The 19,903-nt window shown below is 47.0% G+C and overlaps 11 non-coding genes across 11 annotated transcripts; all 11 read left to right on the top strand.

The window, feature by feature from the left end:
- The first annotated feature begins 236 nt into the window (after nucleotides 1-236).
- On the top strand, nucleotides 237-309 carry TRNAN-GUU (transfer RNA asparagine (anticodon GUU)). The gene has a single exon. It is a non-coding gene; the product is annotated as a tRNA-Asn (tRNA).
- A 953-nt stretch (nucleotides 310-1,262) lies between these two features.
- TRNAN-GUU (transfer RNA asparagine (anticodon GUU)) lies at nucleotides 1,263-1,335 on the top strand. The gene has a single exon. It is a non-coding gene; the product is annotated as a tRNA-Asn (tRNA).
- Nucleotides 1,336-2,434: 1,099 nt separating this feature from the next.
- Nucleotides 2,435-2,507, top strand: TRNAN-AUU (transfer RNA asparagine (anticodon AUU)). The gene has a single exon. It is a non-coding gene; the product is annotated as a tRNA-Asn (tRNA).
- A 955-nt stretch (nucleotides 2,508-3,462) lies between these two features.
- On the top strand, nucleotides 3,463-3,535 carry TRNAN-GUU (transfer RNA asparagine (anticodon GUU)). Its single transcript has one exon. It is a non-coding gene; the product is annotated as a tRNA-Asn (tRNA).
- A 1,835-nt stretch (nucleotides 3,536-5,370) lies between these two features.
- TRNAN-GUU (transfer RNA asparagine (anticodon GUU)) lies at nucleotides 5,371-5,443 on the top strand. The gene has a single exon. It is a non-coding gene; the product is annotated as a tRNA-Asn (tRNA).
- Nucleotides 5,444-9,035: 3,592 nt separating this feature from the next.
- On the top strand, nucleotides 9,036-9,108 carry TRNAT-GGU (transfer RNA threonine (anticodon GGU)). The gene has a single exon. It is a non-coding gene; the product is annotated as a tRNA-Thr (tRNA).
- Nucleotides 9,109-9,769: 661 nt separating this feature from the next.
- TRNAN-GUU (transfer RNA asparagine (anticodon GUU)) lies at nucleotides 9,770-9,842 on the top strand. Its single transcript has one exon. It is a non-coding gene; the product is annotated as a tRNA-Asn (tRNA).
- Nucleotides 9,843-11,820: 1,978 nt separating this feature from the next.
- TRNAN-GUU (transfer RNA asparagine (anticodon GUU)) lies at nucleotides 11,821-11,893 on the top strand. The gene has a single exon. It is a non-coding gene; the product is annotated as a tRNA-Asn (tRNA).
- Nucleotides 11,894-13,138: 1,245 nt separating this feature from the next.
- TRNAN-GUU (transfer RNA asparagine (anticodon GUU)) lies at nucleotides 13,139-13,211 on the top strand. Its single transcript has one exon. It is a non-coding gene; the product is annotated as a tRNA-Asn (tRNA).
- Nucleotides 13,212-14,167: 956 nt separating this feature from the next.
- On the top strand, nucleotides 14,168-14,240 carry TRNAN-GUU (transfer RNA asparagine (anticodon GUU)). The gene has a single exon. It is a non-coding gene; the product is annotated as a tRNA-Asn (tRNA).
- Nucleotides 14,241-18,860: 4,620 nt separating this feature from the next.
- TRNAN-GUU (transfer RNA asparagine (anticodon GUU)) lies at nucleotides 18,861-18,933 on the top strand. The gene has a single exon. It is a non-coding gene; the product is annotated as a tRNA-Asn (tRNA).
- The last annotated feature ends 970 nt before the right edge of the window (nucleotides 18,934-19,903 follow it).

Below are 19,903 nucleotides of genomic sequence, written 5' to 3' on the forward strand. Positions count from 1 at the left end.
AGCCCATCTGGGAGCTGTGTTGTGAGGTCTTAGATGTAACGTAAAATTCAGAGTTTTTTAAAAATAACTGACGAACATTTAATTTTTGGGCTTCCGTGGCGCAATGGTTAGAGCGTTCAGCTGTTATTCAAAAGGTTTATGGTTCGAGCCAATCCGGGAGCGGTGTTGTGAAGTCTCAGATTTGACGTAAAAAGTCAAAGTTTTTCCACAATACCTGACGAACATTTAATCTTTGGGCTTCCGTGGCGCAATGGTTAGCGCGTTCGGCTGTTAACCGAAAGGTTGGTGGTTCGAGCCCACCCGGGAGCGGTGTTGTGAGATCTCACATGTAACGTAAAAATCCAAAGTTTTTCCACAATACCTGACGAACATTTAATCTTTGGGCTTCCGTTGCGCAATGGTTAACGCCGTCGGCTGTTAACCGAAAGGTTGGTGGTTTGAGCCCATCCGGGAGCGGTGTTGTGAGGTCTTAGATGTAACGTAAAATTCAGAGTTTTTAAAAATAACTGACGAATATTAAATTTTTGGGCTTCCGTGGCGCAATGTTTAGAGCGTTCAGCTGTTATTCAAAAGGTTTGTGGTTCGAGCCCATCCGGGAATGGTAATGTGAGGTCTTAGATGTAACGTAAAATTCAGAGTTTTTTAAAAATAACTGACGAACATTTAATTTTTGGGCTTCCGTGGCGCAATGGTTAGAGCGTTCAGCTGTTATTCAAAAGGTTTGTGGTTCGAGCCCACCCGGGAGCGGTGTTGTGAGATCTCAAACGTAATGTCAAATGCCAAAGTTTTTCCACAATACCTGACGAACATTTAATCTTTGGGCTTCCGTGGCGCAATGGTTAGCGCGTTCGGCAGTTAACTGAAAGGTTGGTGGTTCGAGACCATCCGGGAGCGGTGTTGTGAGGTCTCAGATGTGACGTAAAAAGTCAAAGTTTTTCCACAATATCTGACGACCATTTAATTTTTGAGCTTCCGTGGCGCAATGGATAGCGCGTTCGGCTGTTAACCGAAAGGTTGGTGGTTCGAGCACATCCGGGAGCGGTGTTGTGAGGTCTCAGATGTGACGTAAAAAGTCAAAGTTTTTCCACAATACCTGACGACCATTTCATTTCTGAGCTTCCGTGGCGCAATGGTTAGCGCGTTCGGCTGTTAACCGAAAGGTTGGTGGTTCGAGCCCATCCGTGAGCGGTGTTGTGAGGTCTCAGATGTGACGTAAAAAGTCAAAGTTTTTCCACAATACCTGACGAACATTTAATTTTTGGGCTTCCGTGGCGCAATGGTTAGCGCGTTCGGCTGTTAACCGAAAGGTTGGTGGTTCGAGCCCACCCGGGAGCGGTGTTGTGAAATCTCACATGTAACGTAAAAATCCAAAGTTTTTCCACAATACCTGACGAACATTTAATCGTTGGGCTTCCGTTGCGCAATGGTTAACAACGTCGCCTGTTAACCGAAAGGTTGGTGGTTCGAGCCCATCCGGGAGCGGTGTTGTGAGGTCTTAGATGTAACGTAAAATTCAGAGTTTTTTAAAAAAAACTGACGAACATTTAATTTTTGGGCTTTCGTGGCGCAATGGTTAGCGCGTTCGGCTGTTAACCGAAAGGTTGGTGGTTCGAGCCCATCCGGGAGCGGTATTGTGAGGTCTTAGATGTAACGTAAAATTCAGAGTTTTTTAAAAATACCTGACGAACATTTAATCTTTGGGCTTCCGTGGCGAAATGGTTAGCGCGTTCGGCAGTTAACTGAAAGGTTGGTGGTTCGAGACCATCCGGGAGCGGTGTTGTGAGGTCTCAGATGTGACGTAAAAAGTCAAAGTTTTTCCACAATACCTGACGAACATTTAATCTTTGGGCTTCCGTTGCGCAATGGTTAACGCCGTCGGCTGTTAACCGAAAGGTTGGTGGTTCGAGCCCATCCAGGAGCTGTGTTGTGAGGTCTTAGATGTAACGTAAAATTCAGAGTTTTTTAAAAATAACTGACGAACATTTAATTTTTGGGCTTCCGTGGCGCAAAGGTTAGAGCGTTCAGCTGTTATTCAAAAGGTTTGTGGTTCGAGCCCATCCGGGAGGGGTGTTGTGAAGTCTCAGATGTGACGTAAATAGTTAAAGTTTTTCCACAATACCTGACGAACAAATAATCTTTGGGCTTCCGTTTTACAATGGTTAACGCCGTCGGCTGTTAACCGAAAGGTTGGTGGTTCGAGCCCATCCGGGAGCGGTGTTGTGAGGTCTTAGATGTAACGTAAAATTCAGAGTTTTTTAAAAATAACTGACGAACATTTAATTTTTGGTCTTCCGTGGCGCAATGGTTAGAGCGTTCAGCTGTTATTCAAAAGGTTTGTGGTTCGAGCCCATCCGGGAGCGGTGTTGTAAAGTCTCAGATGTGACGTAAAAAGTCAAAGTTTTTCCACAATACCTGACGAACATTTAATCTTTGGGCTTCCGTGGTGCAATGGTTAGCGCGTTCGGATATTAACCAAAAGGTTGGTGGTTCGAGCCCACCCGGGAGCGGTGTTGTGAGATCTCACATGTAACGTAAAAATCCAAAGTTTTTCCACAATACCTGACGAACATTTAATCTTTGGGCTTCCGTTGCGTAATGGTTAACGCCGTCGGCTGTTAACCGAAAGGTTGGTGGTTCGAGCCCATCCGGGAGCGGTGTTGTGAGGTCTTAGATGTAACGTAAAATTCAGAGTTTTTTAAAAATATATGACGAACATTTAATTTTTGGGCTTCCGTGGCGCAATGGTTAGCGCGTTAGGCTGTTATTCAAAAGGTTTGTGGTTCGAGCCCATCCGGGAGCGGTGTTTTGAAGTCTCGGATGTGACGTAAAAAGTCAGAGTTTTTCCACAATACCTGACGACCATTTCATTTCTGAGCTTCCTTGGCTCGAAGGTTAGCGCGTTCGGATGTTAACCAAAAGGTTGGTGGTTCGAGCCCACCCGGGAGCGGTGTTGTGAGATCTCAAACGTAATGTCAAATGCCAAAGTTTTTCCACAATACCTGACGAACGTTTAATCTTTGGGCTTCCGTGGCGCAATGGTTAGCGCGTTCGGCAGTTAACTGAAAGGTTGGTGGTTCGAGACCATCCGGGAGCGGTGTTGTGAGGTCTCAGATGTGACGTAAAAAGTCAAAGTTTTTCAACAATACCTGACGACCATTTAATTTTTGAGCTTCCGTGGCGCAATGGTTAGCGCGTTCGGCTGTTAACCGAAAGGTTGGTGGTTCGAGCACATCCGGGAGCGGTGTTGTGAGGTCTCAGATGTGACGTAAAAAGTCAAAGTTTTTCCACAATACCTGACGACCATTTCATTTCTGAGCTTCCGTGGCGCAATGGTTAGCGCGTTCGGCTGTTAACCGAAAGGTTGGTGGTTCGAGCCCATCCGTGAGCGGTGTTGTGAGGTCTCAGATGTGACGTAAAAAGTCAAAGTTTTTCCACAATACCTGACGAACATTTAATTTTTGGGCTTCCGTGGCGCAATGGTTAGCGCGTTCGGCTGTTAACCGAAAGGTTGGTGGTTCGAGCCCACCCGGGAGCGGTGTTGTGAAATCTCACATGTAACGTAAAAATCCAAAGTTTTTCCACAATACCTGACGAACATTTAATCGTTGGGCTTCCGTTGCGCATTGGTTAACGCCGTCGGCTGTTAACCGAAAGGTTGGTGGTTCGAGCCCATCCGGGAGCGGTGTTGTGAGGTCTTAGATGTAACGTAAAATTCAGAGTTTTTTAAAAATTACTGACGAACATTTAATTTTTGGGCTTTCGTGGCGCAATGGTTAGCGCGTTCGGCTGTTAACCGAAAGGTTGGTGGTTCGAGCCCATCCGGGAGCGGTAATGTGAGGTCTTAGATGTAACGTAAAATTCAGAGTTTTTTAAAAATACCTGACGAACATTTAATCTTTGGGCTTTCGTGGCGCAATGGTTAGCGCGTTCGGCTGTTAACCGAAAGGTTGGTGGTTCGAGCCCACCCGGGAGCGGTGTTGAGAGCTCTCACATGTAACGTAAAAAGCCAAAGTGTTTCCACAATAGCCGACGACCATTTAATTTTTGGGCTTCCGTGGCGCAATGGTTAGCGCGTTCGGCTGTTAACCGAAAGGTTGGTGGTTCGAGACCACCCGGGAGCGGTGTTGTGAAATCTCACATGTAACCTAAAAATCCAAAGTTTTTCCACAATACCTGACGAACATTTAATCTTTGGGCTTCCGTTGCGCAATGGTTAACGCCGTCGGCTGTTAACCGAAAGGTTGGTGGTTCGAGCCCATCCGGGAGCTGTGTTGTGAGGTCTTAGATGTAACGTAAAATTCAGAGTTTTTTAAAAATAACTGACGAACATTTAATTTTTGGGCTTCCGCGGCGCAATGGTTAGAGCGTTCAGCTGTTATTCAAAAGGTTTGTGGTTCGAGCCCATCCAGGAGCGGTGTTGTGAAGTCTCAGATGTGACGTAAAAAGTCAAAGTTTTTCCACAATACCTGACGAACATTTAATCTTTGGGCTTCCGTTGCACAATGGTTAACGCCGTCGGCTGTTAACCGAAAGGTTGGTGGTTCGAGCCCATCCGGGAGCGGTGTTGTGAAATCTCACATGTAACGTAAAAATCCAAAGTTTTTCCACAATACCTGACGAACATTTAATCGTTGGGCTTCCGTTGCGCAATGGTTAGCGCGTTCGGCTGTTAACCGAAAGGTTGGTGGTTCGAGCCCACCCGGGAGCGGTGTTGTGAGCTCTCAAATGTAACGTAAAAAGCCAAAGTTTTTCCACAATACCTGACGACCGTTTATTTTTTGAGCTTCCGTGGCGCAATGGTTAGCGCGTTCGGCTGTTAACCGAACGGTTGGTGGTTCGAGCCCACCCGGGAGCGGTGTTGTGAGATCTCAAACGTAATGTCAAATGCCAAAGTATTTCCACAATACCTGACGAACATTTAATCTTTGGGCTTCCGTGGCGCAATGGTTAGCGCGTTCGGCAGTTAACTGAAAGGTTGGTGGTTCGAGACCATCCGGGAGCGGTGTTGTGAGGTCTCAGATGTGACGTAAAAAGTCAAAGTTTTTCCACAATACCTGACGACCATTTAATTTTTGAGCTTCCGTGGCGCAATGGTTAGCGCGTTCGGCTGTTAACCGAAAGGTTGGTGGTTCGAGCCCATCCGGGAGCGGTGTTGTGAGGTCTCAGATGTGACGTAAAAAGTCAAAGTTTTTCCACAATACCTGACGACCATTTCATTTCTGAGCTTCCGTGGCGCAATGGTTAGCGCGTTCGGCTGTTAACCGAAAGGTTGGTGGTTCGAGCCCATCCGTGAGCGGTGTTGTGAGGTCTCAGATGTGACGTAAAAAGTCAAAGTTTTTCCACAATACCTGACGAACATTTAATTTTTGGGCTTCCGTGGCGCAATGGTTAGCGCGTTCGGCTGTTAACCGAAAGGTTGGTGGTTCGAGCCCACCCGGGAGCGGTGTTGTGAAATCTCACATGTAACGTAAAAATCCAAAGTTTTTCCACAATACCTGACGAACATTTAATCGTTGGACTTCCGTTGCGCAATGGTTAACGCCGTCGGCTGTTAACCGAAAGGTTGGTGGTTCGAGCCCATCCGGGAGCGGTAATGTGAGGTCTTAGATGTAACGTAAAATTCAGAGTTTTTTAAAAATACCTGACGAACATTTAGTCTTTGGGCTTCCGTGGTGCAATGGTTAGCGCGTTCGGCAGTTAACTGAAAGGTTGGTGGTTCGAGACCATCCGGGAGCGGTGTTGTGAGGTCTCAGATGTGACGTAAAAAGTCAAAGTTTTTCCACAATACCTGACGACCATTTCATTTCTGAGCTTCCGTGGCGCAATGGTTAGCGCGTTCGGCTGTTAACCGAAAGGTTGGTGGTTCGAGCCCATCCGTGAGCGGTGTTGTGAGGTCTCAGATGTGACGTAAAAAGTCAAAGTTTTTCCACAATACCTGACGACCATTTCATTTCTGAGCTTCCGTGGCGCAATGGTTAGCGCGTTCGGCTGTTAACCGAAAGGTTGGTGGTTCGAGCCCAACCGTGAGCGGTGTTGTGAGGTCTCAGATGTGACGTAAAAAGTCAAAGTTTTTCCACAATACCTGACGAACATTTAATTTTTGGGCTTCCGTCTGGTAATGGTTAGCGCGTTCGGCTGTTAACCGAAAGGTTGGTGGTTCGAGCCCACCCGGGAGCGGTGTTGTGAAATCTCACATGTAACGTAAAAATCCAAAGTTTTTCCACAATACCTGACGAACATTTAATCGTTGGGCTTCCGTTGCGCAATGGTTAACGCCGTCGGCTGTTAACCGAAAGGTTGGTGGTTCGAGCCCATCCGGGAGCGGCGTTGTGAGGTCTTAGATGTAACGTAAAATTCAGAGTTTTTTAAAAATAACTGACGAACATTTAATTTTTGGGCTTTCGTGGCGCAATGGTTAGCGCGTTCGGCTGTTAACCGAAAGGTTGGTGGTTCGAGCCCATCCGGGAGCGGTAATGTGAGGTCTTAGATGTAACGTAAAATTCAGAGTTTTTTAAAAATACCTGACGAACATTTAATCTTTGGGCTTCCGTGGCGCAATGGTTAGCGCGTTCGGCAGTTAACTGAAAGGTTGGTGGTTCGAGACCATCCGGGAGCGGTGTTGTGAGGTCTCAGATGTGACGTAAAAAGTCAAAGTTTTTCCACAATACCTGACGACCATTTCATTTCTGAGCTTCCGTGGCGCAATGGTTAGCGCGTTCGGCTGTTAACCGAAAGGTTGGTGGTTCGAGCCCATCCGTGAGCGGTGTTGTGAGGTCTCAGATGTGACGTAAAAAGTCAAAGTTTTTCCACAATACCTGACGAACATTTAATTTTTGGGCTACCGTGGCGCAATGGTTAGCGCGTTCGGCTGTTAACCGAAAGGTTGGTGGTTCGAGCCCACCCGGGAGCGGTGTTGTGAAATCTCACATGTAACGTAAAAATCCAAAGTTTTTCCACAATACCTGACGAACATTTAATCGTTGGGCTTCCGTTGCGCAATGGTTAACGCCGTCGGCTGTTAACCGAAAGGTTGGTGGTTCGAGCCCACCCGGGAGCGGTGTTGTGAAATCTCACATGTAACCTAAAAATCCAAAGTTTTTCCACAATACCTGACGAACATTTAATCTTTGGGCTTCCGTTGCGCAATGGTTAACGCCGTCGGCTGTTAACCGAAAGGTTGGTGGTTCGAGCCCATCCGGGAGCTGTGTTGTGAGGTCTTAGATGTAACGTAAAATTCAGAGTTTTTTAAAAATAACTGACGAACATTTAAATTTTGGGCTTCCGTGGCGCAATGGTTAGAGCGTTCAGCTGTTATTCAAAAGGTTTGTGGTTCAAGCCCATCCAGGAGCGGTGTTGTGAAGTCTCAGATGTGACGTAAAAAGTCAAAGTTTTTTCCACAATACCTGACGAACATTTAATCTTTGGGCTTCCGTTGCACAATGGTTAACGCCGTCGGCTGTTAACCGAAAGGTTGGTGGTTCGAGCCCATCCGGGAGCGGTGTTGTGAAATCTCACATGTAACGTAAAAATCCAAAGTTTTTCCACAATACCTGACGAACATTTAATCGTTGGGCTTCCGTTGCGCAATGGTTAACGCCGTCGGCTGTTAACCGAAAGGTTGGTGGTTCGAGCCCATCCGGGAGCGGTGTTGTGAGGTCTTAGATGTAACGTAAAATTCAGAGTTTTTTAAAAATAACTGACGAACATTTAATTTTTGGGCTTTCGTGGCGCAATGGTTAGCGCGTTCGGCTGTTAACCGAAAGGTTGGTGGTTCGAGCCCATCCGGGAGCGGTAATGTGAGGTCTTAGATGTAACGTAAAATTCAGAGTTTTTTAAAAATACCTGACGAACATTTAATCTTTGGGCTTCCGTGGTGCAATGGTTAGCGCGTTCGGCTGTTAACCGAAAGGTTGGTGGTTCGAGCCCACCCGGGAGCGGTGTTGAGAGCTCACATGTAACGTAAAAAGCCAAAGTGTTTCCACAATAGCCGACGACCATTTAATTTTTGGGCTTCCGTGGCGCAATGGTTAGAGCGTTCAGCTGTTATTCAAAAGGTTTGTGGTTCGAGCCCATCCAGGAGCGGTGTTGTGAAGTCTCAGATGTGACGTAAAAAGTCAAAGTTTTTCCACAATACCTGACGAACATTTAATCTTTGGGCTTCCGTTGCACAATGGTTAACGCCGTCGGCTGTTAACCGAAAGGTTGGTGGTTCGAGCCCATCCGGGAGCGGTAATGTGAGGTCTTAGATGTAACGTAAAATTCAGAGTTTTTTAAAAATAACTGACGAACATTTAATTTTTGGGCTTCCGTGGCGCAATGGTTAGCGCGTTCGGCAGTTAACTGAAAGGTTGGTGGTTCGAGACAATCCGGGAGCGGTGTTGTGAGGTCTCAGATGTGACGTAAAAAGTCAAAGTTTTTCCACAATACCTGACGACCATTTCATTTCTGAGCTTCCGTGGCGCAATGGTTAGCGCGTTCGGCTGTTAACCGAAAGGTTGGTGGTTCGAGCCCATCCGTGAGCGGTGTTGTGAGGTCTCAGATGTGACGTAAAAAGTCAAAGTTTTTCCACAATACCTGACGAACATTTAATTTTTGGGCTTCCGTCTGGTAATGGTTAGCGCGTTCGGCTGTTAACCGAAAGGTTGGTGGTTCGAGCCCACCCGGGAGCGGTGTTGTGAAATCTCACATGTAACGTAAAAATCCAAAGTTTTTCCACAATACCTGACGAACATTTAATCGTTGGGCTTCCGTTGCGCAATGGTTAACGCCGTCGGCTGTTAACCGAAAGGTTGGTGGTTCGAGCCCATCCGGGAGCGGCGTTGTGAGGTCTTAGATGTAACGTAAAATTTAGAGTTTTTTAAAAATAACTGACGAACATTTAATTTTTGGGCTTTCGTGGCGCAATGGTTAGCGCGTTCGGCTGTTAACCGAAAGGTTGGTGGTTCGAGCCCATCCGGGAGCGGTAATGTGAGGTCTTAGATGTAACGTAAAATTCAGAGTTTTTTAAAAATACCTGACGAAAATTTAATCTTTGGGCTTCCGTGGCGCAATGGTTAGCGCGTTCGGCAGGTAACTGAAAGGTTGGTGGTTCGAGACCATCCGGGAGCGGTGTTGTGAGGTCTCAGATGTGACGTAAAAAGTCAAAGTTTTTCCACAATACCTGACGACCATTTCATTTCTGAGCTTCCGTGGCGCAATGGTTAGCGCGTTCGGCTGTTAACCGAAAGGTTGGTGGTTCGAGCCCATCCGTGAGCGGTGTTGTGAGGTCTCAGATGTGACGTAAAAAGTCAAAGTTTTTCCACAATACCTGACGAACATTTAATTTTTGGGCTACCGTGGCGCAATGGTTAGCGCGTTCGGCTGTTAACCGAAAGGTTGGTGGTTCGAGCCCACCCGGGAGCGGTGTTGTGAAATCTCACATGTAACGTAAAAATCCAAAGTTTTTCCACAATACCTGACGAACATTTAATCGTTGGGCTTCCGTTGCGCAATGGTTAACGCCGTCGGCTGTTAACCGAAAGGTTGGTGGTTCGAGCCCACCCGGGAGCGGTGTTGTGAAATCTCACATGTAACGTAAAAATCCAAAGTTTTTCCACAATACCTGACGAACATTTAATCGTTGGGCTTCCGTTGCGCAATGGTTAACGCCGTCGGCTGTTAACCGAAAGGTTGGTGGTTCGAGCCCATCCGGGAGCGGTGTTGTGAGGTCTTAGATGTAACGTAAAATTCAGAGTTTTTTAAAAATACCTGACGAACATTTAATCTTTGGGCTTCCGTGGCGCAATGGTTAGCGCGTTCGGCTGTTAACCGAAAGGTTGGTGGTTCGAGCCCACCCGGGAGCGGTGTTGAGAGCTCACATGTAACGTAAAAAGCTAAAGTATTTCCACAATAGCCGACGACCATTTAATTTTTGGGCTTCCGTGGCGCAATGGTTAGAGCGTTCAGCTGTTATTCAAAAGGTTTGTGGTTCGAGCCCATCCAGGAGCGGTGTTGTGAAGTCTCAGATGTGACGTAAAAAGTCAAAGTTTTTCCACAATACCTGACGAACATTTAATCTTTGGGCTTCCGTTGCACAATGGTTAACGCCGTCGGCTGTTAACCGAAAGGTTGGTGGTTCGAGCCCATCCGGGAGCGGTAATGTGAGGTCTTAGATGTAACGTAAAATTCAGAGTTTTTTAAAAATACCTGACGAACATTTAATCTTTGGGCTTCCGTGGCGCAATGGTTAGCGCGTTCGGCAGTTAACTGAAAGGTTGGTGGTTCGAGACAATCCGGGAGCGGTGTTGTGAGGTCTCAGATGTGACGTAAAAAGTCAAAGTTTTTCCACAATACCTGACGACCATTTCATTTCTGAGCTTCCGTGGCGCAATGGTTAGCGCGTTCGGCTGTTAACCGAAAGGTTGGTGGTTCGAGCCCATCCGTGAGCGGTGTTGTGAGGTCTCAGATGTGACGTAAAAAGTCAAAGTTTTTCCACAATACCTGACGAACATTTAATTTTTGGGCTTCCGTCTGGTAATGGTTAGCGCGTTCGGCTGTTAACCGAAAGGTTGGTGGTTCGAGCCCACCCGGGAGCGGTGTTGTGAAATCTCACATGTAACGTAAAAATCCAAAGTTTTTCCACAATACCTGACGAACATTTAATCGTTGGGCTTCCGTTGCGCAATGGTTAACGCCGTCGGCTGTTAACCGAAAGGTTGGTGGTTCGAGCCCATCCGGGAGCGGCGTTGTGAGGTCTTAGATGTAACGTAAAATTCAGAGTTTTTTAAAAATAACTGACGAACATTTAATTTTTGGGCTTTCGTGGCGCAATGGTTAGCGCGTTCGGCTGTTAACCGAAAGGTTGGTGGTTCGAGCCCATCCGGGAGCGGTAATGTGAGGTCTTAGATGTAACGTAAAATTCAGAGTTTTTTAAAAATACCTGACGAACATTTAATCTTTGGGCTTCCGTGGCGCAATGGTTAGCGCGTTCGGCAGTTAACTGAAAGGTTGGTGGTTCGAGACCATCCGGGAGCGGTGTTGTGAGGTCTCAGATGTGACGTAAAAAGTCAAAGTTTTTCCACAATACCTGACGACCATTTCATTTCTGAGCTTCCGTGGCGCAATGGTTAGCGCGTTCGGCTGTTAACCGAAAGGTTGGTGGTTCGAGCCCATCCGTGAGCGGTGTTGTGAGGTCTCAGATGTGACGTAAAAAGTCAAAGTTTTTCCACAATACCTGACGAACATTTAATTTTTGGGCTACCGTGGCGCAATGGTTAGCGCGTTCGGCTGTTAACCGAAAGGTTGGTGGTTCGAGCCCACCCGGGAGCGGTGTTGTGAAATCTCACATGTAACGTAAAAATCCAAAGTTTTTCCACAATACCTGACGAACATTTAATCGTTGGGCTTCCGTTGCGCAATGGTTAACGCCGTCGGCTGTTAACCGAAAGGTTGGTGGTTCGAGCCCACCCGGGAGCGGTGTTGTGAAATCTCACATGTAACGTAAAAATCCAAAGTTTTTCCACAATACCTGACGAACATTTAATCGTTGGGCTTCCGTTGCGCAATGGTTAACGCCGTCGGCTGTTAACCGAAAGGTTGGTGGTTCGAGCCCATCCGGGAGCGGTGTTGTGAGGTCTTAGATGTAACGTAAAATTCAGAGTTTTTTAAAAATAACTGACGAACATTTAATTTTTGGGCTTTCGTGGCGCAATGGTTAGCGCGTTCGGCTGTTAACCGAAAGGTTGGTGGTTCGAGCCCATCCGGGAGCGGTAATGTGAGGTCTTAGATGTAACGTAAAATTCAGAGTTTTTTAAAAATACCTGACGAACATTTAATCTTTGGGCTTCCGTGGCGCAATGGTTAGCGCGTTCGGCTGTTAACCGAAAGGTTGGTGGTTCGAGCCCACCCGGGAGCGGTGTTGAGAGCTCACATGTAACGTAAAAAGCCAAAGTGTTTCCACAATAGCCGACGACCATTTAATTTTTGGGCTTCCGTGGCGCAATGGTTAGAGCGTTCAGCTGTTATTCAAAAGGTTTGTGGTTCGAGCCCATCCAGGAGCGGTGTTGTGAAGTCTCAGATGTGACGTAAAAAGTCAAAGTTTTTCCACAATACCTGACGAACATTTAATCTTTGGGCTTCCGTTGCACAATGGTTAACGCCGTCGGCTGTTAACCGAAAGGTTGGTGGTTCGAGCCCATCCGGGAGCGGTATTGTGAGGTCTTAGATGTAACGTAAAATTCAGAGTTTTTTAAAAATACCTGACGAACATTTAATCTTTGGGCTTCCGTGGCGCAATGGTTAGCGCGTTCGGCAGTTAACTGAAAGGTTGGTGGTTCGAGACAATCCGGGAGCGGTGTTGTGAGGTCTCAGATGTGACGTAAAAAGTCAAAGTTTTTCCACAATACCTGACGACCATTTCATTTCTGAGCTTCCGTGGCGCAATGGTTAGCGCGTTCGGCTGTTAACCGAAAGGTTGGTGGTTCGAGCCCATCCGTGAGCGGTGTTGTGAGGTCTCAGATGTGACGTAAAAAGTCAAATTTTTTCCACAATACCTGACGAACATTTAATTTTTGGGCTACCGTGGCGCAATGGTTAGCGCGTTCGGCTGTTAACCGAAAGGTTGGTGGTTCGAGCCCACCCGGGAGCGGTGTTGTGAAATCTCACATGTAACGTAAAAATCCAAAGTTTTTCCACAATACCTGACGAACATTTAATCGTTGGGCTTCCGTTGCGCAATGGTTAACGCCGTCGGCTGTTAACCGAAAGGTTGGTGGTTCGAGCCCATCCGGGAGCGGTGTTGTGAGGTCTTAGATGTAACGTAAAATTCAGAGTTTTTTAAAAATAACTGACGAACATTTAATTTTTGGGCTTTCGTGGCGCAATGGTTAGCGCGTTCGGCTGTTAACCGAAAGGTTGTTGGTTCGAGCCCATCCGGGAGCGGTAATGTGAGGTCTTAGATGTAACGTAAAATTCAGAGTTTTTTAAAAATACCTGACGAACATTTAATCTTTGGGCTTCCGAGGCGCAATGGTTAGCGCGTTCGGCTGTTAACCGAAAGGTTGGTGGTTCGAACCCACCCGGGAGCGGTGTTGAGAGCTCTCACATGTAACGTAAAAAGCCAAAGTGTTTCCACAATAGCCGACGACCATTTAATTTTTGGGCTTCCGTGGCGCAATGGTTAGCGCGTTCGGCTGTTAACCGAAAGGTTGGTGGTTCGAGCCCACCCGGGAGCGGTGTTGTGAAATCTCACATGTAACCTAAAAATCGAAAGTTTTTCCACAATACCTGACGAACATTTAATCTTTGGGCTTCCGTTGCGCAATGGTTAACGCCGTCGGCTGTTAACCGAAAGGTTGGTGGTTCGAGCCCATCCGGGAGCGGTGTTGTGAAATCTCACATGTAACGTAAAAATCCAAAGTTTTTCCACAATACCTGACGAACATTTAATCGTTGGGCTTCCGTTGCGCAATGGTTAGCGCGTTCGGCTGTTAACCGAAAGGTTGGTGGTTCGAGCCCACCCGGGAGCGGTGTTGTGAGCTCTCAAATGTAACGTAAAAAGCCAAAGTTTTTCCACAATACCTGACGACCGTTTATTTTTTGAGCTTCCGTGGCGCAATGGTTAGCGCGTTCGGCTGTTAACCGAACGGTTGGTGGTTCGAGCCCACCCGGGAGCGGTGTTGTGAGATCTCAAACGTAATGTCAAATGCCAAAGTATTTCCACAATACCTGACGAACATTTAATCTTTGGGCTTCCGTGGCGCAATGGTTAGCGCGTTCGGCAGTTAACTGAAAGGTTGGTGGTTCGAGACCATCCGGGAGCGGTGTTGTGAGGTCTCAGATGTGACGTAAAAAGTCAAAGTTTTTCCACAATACCTGACGACCATTTAATTTTTGAGCTTCCGTGGCGCAATGGTTAGCGCGTTCGGCTGTTAACCGAAAGGTTGGTGGTTCGAGCCCATCCGGGAGCGGTGTTGTGAGGTCTCAGATGTGACGTAAAAAGTCAAAGTTTTTCCACAATACCTGACGACCATTTCATTTCTGAGCTTCCGTGGCGCAATGGTTAGCGCGTTCGGCTGTTAACCGAAAGGTTGGTGGTTCGAGCCCATCCGTGAGCGGTGTTGTGAGGTCTCAGATGTGACGTAAAAAGTCAAAGTTTTTCCACAATACCTGACGAACATTTAATTTTTGGGCTTCCGTGGCGCAATGGTTAGCGCGTTCGGCTGTTAACCGAAAGGTTGGTGGTTCGAGCCCACCCGGGAGCGGTGTTGTGAAATCTCACATGTAACGTAAAAATCCAAAGTTTTTCCACAATACCTGACGAACATTTAATCGTTGGACTTCCGTTGCGCAATGGTTAACGCCGTCGGCTGTTAACCGAAAGGTTGGTGGTTCGAGCCCATCCGGGAGCGGTAATGTGAGGTCTTAGATGTAACGTAAAATTCAGAGTTTTTTAAAAATACCTGACGAACATTTAGTCTTTGGGCTTCCGTGGTGCAATGGTTAGCGCGTTCGGCAGTTAACTGAAAGGTTGGTGGTTCGAGACCATCCGGGAGCGGTGTTGTGAGGTCTCAGATGTGACGTAAAAAGTCAAAGTTTTTCCACAATACCTGACGACCATTTCATTTCTGAGCTTCCGTGGCGCAATGGTTAGCGCGTTCGGCTGTTAACCGAAAGGTTGGTGGTTCGAGCCCATCCGTGAGCGGTGTTGTGAGGTCTCAGATGTGACGTAAAAAGTCAAAGTTTTTCCACAATACCTGACGACCATTTCATTTCTGAGCTTCCGTGGCGCAATGGTTAGCGCGTTCGGCTGTTAACCGAAAGGTTGGTGGTTCGAGCCCAACCGTGAGCGGTGTTGTGAGGTCTCAGATGTGACGTAAAAAGTCAAAGTTTTTCCACAATACCTGACGAACATTTAATTTTTGGGCTTCCGTCTGGTAATGGTTAGCGCGTTCGGCTGTTAACCGAAAGGTTGGTGGTTCGAGCCCACCCGGGAGCGGTGTTGTGAAATCTCACATGTAACGTAAAAATCCAAAGTTTTTCCACAATACCTGACGAACATTTAATCGTTGGGCTTCCGTTGCGCAATGGTTAACGCCGTCGGCTGTTAACCGAAAGGTTGGTGGTTCGAGCCCATCCGGGAGCGGCGTTGTGAGGTCTTAGATGTAACGTAAAATTCAGAGTTTTTTAAAAATAACTGACGAACATTTAATTTTTGGGCTTTCGTGGCGCAATGGTTAGCGCGTTCGGCTGTTAACCGAAAGGTTGGTGGTTCGAGCCCATCCGGGAGCGGTAATGTGAGGTCTTAGATGTAACGTAAAATTCAGAGTTTTTTAAAAATACCTGACGAACATTTAATCTTTGGGCTTCCGTGGCGCAATGGTTAGCGCGTTCGGCAGTTAACTGAAAGGTTGGTGGTTCGAGACCATCCGGGAGCGGTGTTGTGAGGTCTCAGATGTGACGTAAAAAGTCAAAGTTTTTCCACAATACCTGACGACCATTTCATTTCTGAGCTTCCGTGGCGCAATGGTTAGCGCGTTCGGCTGTTAACCGAAAGGTTGGTGGTTCGAGCCCATCCGTGAGCGGTGTTGTGAGGTCTCAGATGTGACGTAAAAAGTCAAAGTTTTTCCACAATACCTGACGAACATTTAATTTTTGGGCTACCGTGGCGCAATGGTTAGCGCGTTCGGCTGTTAACCGAAAGGTTGGTGGTTCGAGCCCACCCGGGAGCGGTGTTGTGAAATCTCACATGTAACGTAAAAATCCAAAGTTTTTCCACAATACCTGACGAACATTTAATCGTTGGGCTTCCGTTGCGCAATGGTTAACGCCGTCGGCTGTTAACCGAAAGGTTGGTGGTTCGAGCCCATCCGGGAGCGGCGTTGTGAGGTCTTAGATGTAACGTAAAATTCAGAGTTTTTTAAAAATAACTGACGAACATTTAGTCTTTGGGCTTCCGTGGTGCAATGGTTAGCGCGTTCGGCAGTTAACTGAAAGGTTGGTGGTTCGAGACCATCCGGGAGCGGTGTTGTGAGGTCTCAGATGTGACGTAAAAAGTCAAAGTTTTTCCACAATACCTGACGACCATTTCATTTCTGAGCTTCCGTGGCGCAATGGTTAGCGCGTTCGGCTGTTAACCGAAAGGTTGGTGGTTCGAGCCCATCCGTGAGCGGTGTTGTGAGGTCTCAGATGTGACGTAAAAAGTCAAAGTTTTTCCACAATACCTGACGACCATTTCATTTCTGAGCTTCCGTGGCGCAATGGTTAGCGCGTTCGGCTGTTAACCGAAAGGTTGGTGGTTCGAGCCCAACCGTGAGCGGTGTTGTGAGGTCTCAGATGTGACGTAAAAAGTCAAAGTTTTTCCACAATACCTGACGAACATTTAATTTTTGGGCTTCCGTCTGGTAATGGTTAGCGCGTTCGGCTGTTAACCGAAAGGTTGGTGGTTCGAGCCCACCCGGGAGCGGTGTTGTGAAATCTCACATGTATCGTAAAAATCCAAAGTTTTTCCACAATACCTGACGAACATTTAATCGTTGGGCTTCCGTTGCGCAATGGTTAACGCCGTCGGCTGTTAACCGAAAGGTTGGTGGTTCGAGCCCATCCGGGAGCGGCGTTGTGAGGTCTTAGATGTAACGTAAAATTCAGAGTTTTTTAAAAATAACTGACGAACATTTAATTTTTGGGCTTTCGTGGCGCAATGGTTAGCGCGTTCGGCTGTTAACCGAAAGGTTGGTGGTTCGAGCCCATCCGGGAGCGGTAATGTGAGGTCTTAGATGTAACGTAAAATTCAGAGTTTTTTAAAAATACCTGACGAACATTTAATCTTTGGGCTTCCGTGGCGCAATGGTTAGCGCGTTCGGCAGTTAACTGAAAGGTTGGTGGTTCGAGACCATCCGGGAGCGGTGTTGTGAGGTCTCAGATGTGACGTAAAAAGTCAAAGTTTTTCCACAATACCTGACGACCATTTCATTTCTGAGCTTCCGTGGCGCAATGGTTAGCGCGTTCGGCTGTTAACCGAAAGGTTGGTGGTTCGAGCCCATCCGTGAGCGGTGTTGTGAGGTCTCAGATGTGACGTAAAAAGTCAAAGTTTTTCCACAATACCTGACGAACATTTAATTTTTGGGCTACCGTGGCGCAATGGTTAGCGCGTTCGGCTGTTAACCGAAAGGTTGGTGGTTCGAGCCCACCCGGGAGCGGTGTTGTGAAATCTCACATGTAACGTAAAAATCCAAAGTTTTTCCACAATACCTGACGAACATTTAATCGTTGGGCTTCCGTTGCGCAATGGTTAACGCCGTCGGCTGTTAACCGAAAGGTTGGTGGTTCGAGCCCACCCGGGAGCGGCGTTGTGAGGTCTTAGATGTAACGTAAAATTCAGAGTTTTTTAAAAATAACTGACGAACATTTAATTTTTGGGCTTTCGTGGCGCAATGGTTAGCGCGTTCGGCTGTTAACCGAAAGGTTGGTGGTTCGAGCCCATCCGGGAGCGGTAATGTGAGGTCTTAGATGTAACGTAAAATTCAGAGTTTTTTAAAAATACCTGACGAACATTTAATCTTTGGGCTTCCGTGGCGCAATGGTTAGCGCGTTCGGCAGTTAACTGAAAGGTTGGTGGTTCGAGACCATCCGGGAGCGGTGTTGTGAGGTCTCAGATGTGACGTAAAAAGTCAAAGTTTTTCCACAATACCTGACGACCATTTCATTTCTGAGCTTCCGTGGCGCAATGGTTAGCGCGTTCGGCTGTTAACCGAAAGGTTGGTGGTTCGAGCCCATCCGTGAGCGGTGTTGTGAGGTCTCAGATGTGACGTAAAAAGTCAAAGTTTTTCCACAATACCTGACGAACATTTAATTTTTGGGCTACCGTGGCGCAATGGTTAGCGCGTTCGGCTGTTAACCGAAAGGTTGGTGGTTCGAGCCCACCCGGGAGCGGTGTTGTGAAATCTCACATGTAACGTAAAAATCCAAAGTTTTTCCACAATACCTGACGAACATTTAATCGTTGGGCTTCCGTTGCGCAATGGTTAACGCCGTCGGCTGTTAACCGAAAGGTTGGTGGTTCGAGCCCACCCGGGAGCGGTGTTGTGAAATCTCACATGTAACCTAAAAATCCAAAGTTTTTCCACAATACCTGACGAACATTTAATCTTTGGGCTTCCGTTGCGCAATGGTTAACGCCGTCGGCTGTTAACCGAAAGGTTGGTGGTTCGAGCCCATCCGGGAGCTGTGTTGTGAGGTCTTAGATGTAACGTAAAATTCAGAGTTTTTTAAAAATAACTGACGAACATTTAAATTTTGGGCTTCCGTGGCGCAATGGTTAGAGCGTTCAGCTGTTATTCAAAAGGTTTGTGGTTCAAGCCCATCCAGGAGCGGTGTTGTGAAGTCTCAGATGTGACGTAAAAAGTCAAAGTTTTTCCACAATACCTGACGAACATTTAATCTTTGGGCTTCCGTTGCACAATGGTTAACGCCGTCGGCTGTTAACCGAAAGGTTGGTGGTTCGAGCCCATCCGGGAGCGGTGTTGTGAAATCTCACATGTAACGTAAAAATCCAAAGTTTTTCCACAATACCTGACGAACATTTAATCGTTGGGCTTCCGTTGCGCAATGGTTAACGCCGTCGGCTGTTAACCGAAAGGTTGGTGGTTCGAGCCCATCCGGGAGCGGTGTTGTGAGGTCTTAGATGTAACGTAAAATTCAGAGTTTTTTAAAAATAACTGACGAACATTTAATTTTTGGGCTTTCGTGGCGCAATGGTTAGCGCGTTCGGCTGTTAACCGAAAGGTTGGTGGTTCGAGCCCATCCGGGAGCGGTAATGTGAGGTCTTAGATGTAACGTAAAATTCAGAGTTTTTTAAAAATACCTGACGAACATTTAATCTTTGGGCTTCCGTGGCGCAATGGTTAGCGCGTTCGGCTGTTAACCGAAAGGTTGGTGGTTCGAGCCCACCCGGGAGCGGTGTTGAGAGCTCACATGTAACGTAAAAAGCCAAAGTGTTTCCACAATAGCCGACGACCATTTAATTTTTGGGCTTCCGTGGCGCAATGGTTAGAGCGTTCAGCTGTTATTCAAAAGGTTTGTGGTTCGAGCCCATCCAGGAGCGGTGTTGTGAAGTCTCAGATGTGACGTAAAAAGTCAAAGTTTTTCCACAATACCTGACGAACATTTAATCTTTGGGCTTCCGTTGCACAATGGTTAACGCCGTCGGCTGTTAACCGAAAGGTTGGTGGTTCGAGCCCATCCGGGAGCGGTAATGTGAGGTCTTAGATGTAACGTAAAATTCAGAGTTTTTTAAAAATACCTGACGAACATTTAATCTTTGGGCTTCCGTGGCGCAATGGTTAGCGCGTTCGGCAGTTAACTGAAAGGTTGGTGGTTCGAGACAATCCGGGAGCGGTGTTGTGAGGTCTCAGATGTGACGTAAAAAGTCAAAGTTTTTCCACAATACCTGACGACCATTTCATTTCTGAGCTTCCGTGGCGCAATGGTTAGCGCGTTCGGCTGTTAACCGAAAGGTTGGTGGTTCGAGCCCATCCGTGAGCGGTGTTGTGAGGTCTCAGATGTGACGTAAAAAGTCAAAGTTTTTCCACAATACCTGACGAACATTTAATTTTTGGGCTTCCGTCTGGTAATGGTTAGCGCGTTCGGCTGTTAACCGAAAGGTTGGTGGTTCGAGCCCACCCGGGAGCGGTGTTGTGAAATCTCACATGTAACGTAAAAATCCAAAGTTTTTCCACAATACCTGACGAACATTTAATCGTTGGGCTTCCGTTGCGCAATGGTTAACGCCGTCGGCTGTTAACCGAAAGGTTGGTGGTTCGAGCCCATCCGGGAGCGGCGTTGTGAGGTCTTAGATGTAACGTAAAATTCAGAGTTTTTTAAAAATAACTGACGAACATTTAATTTTTGGGCTTTCGTGGCGCAATGG

This window comes from Phalangium opilio, unplaced genomic scaffold, assembly GCF_054372755.1.
Source record: "Phalangium opilio isolate 3A_F unplaced genomic scaffold, DU_Popi_V2 ptg000352l_1, whole genome shotgun sequence".
Classification (NCBI taxonomy): Eukaryota; Metazoa; Arthropoda; class Arachnida; order Opiliones; family Phalangiidae; genus Phalangium; species Phalangium opilio.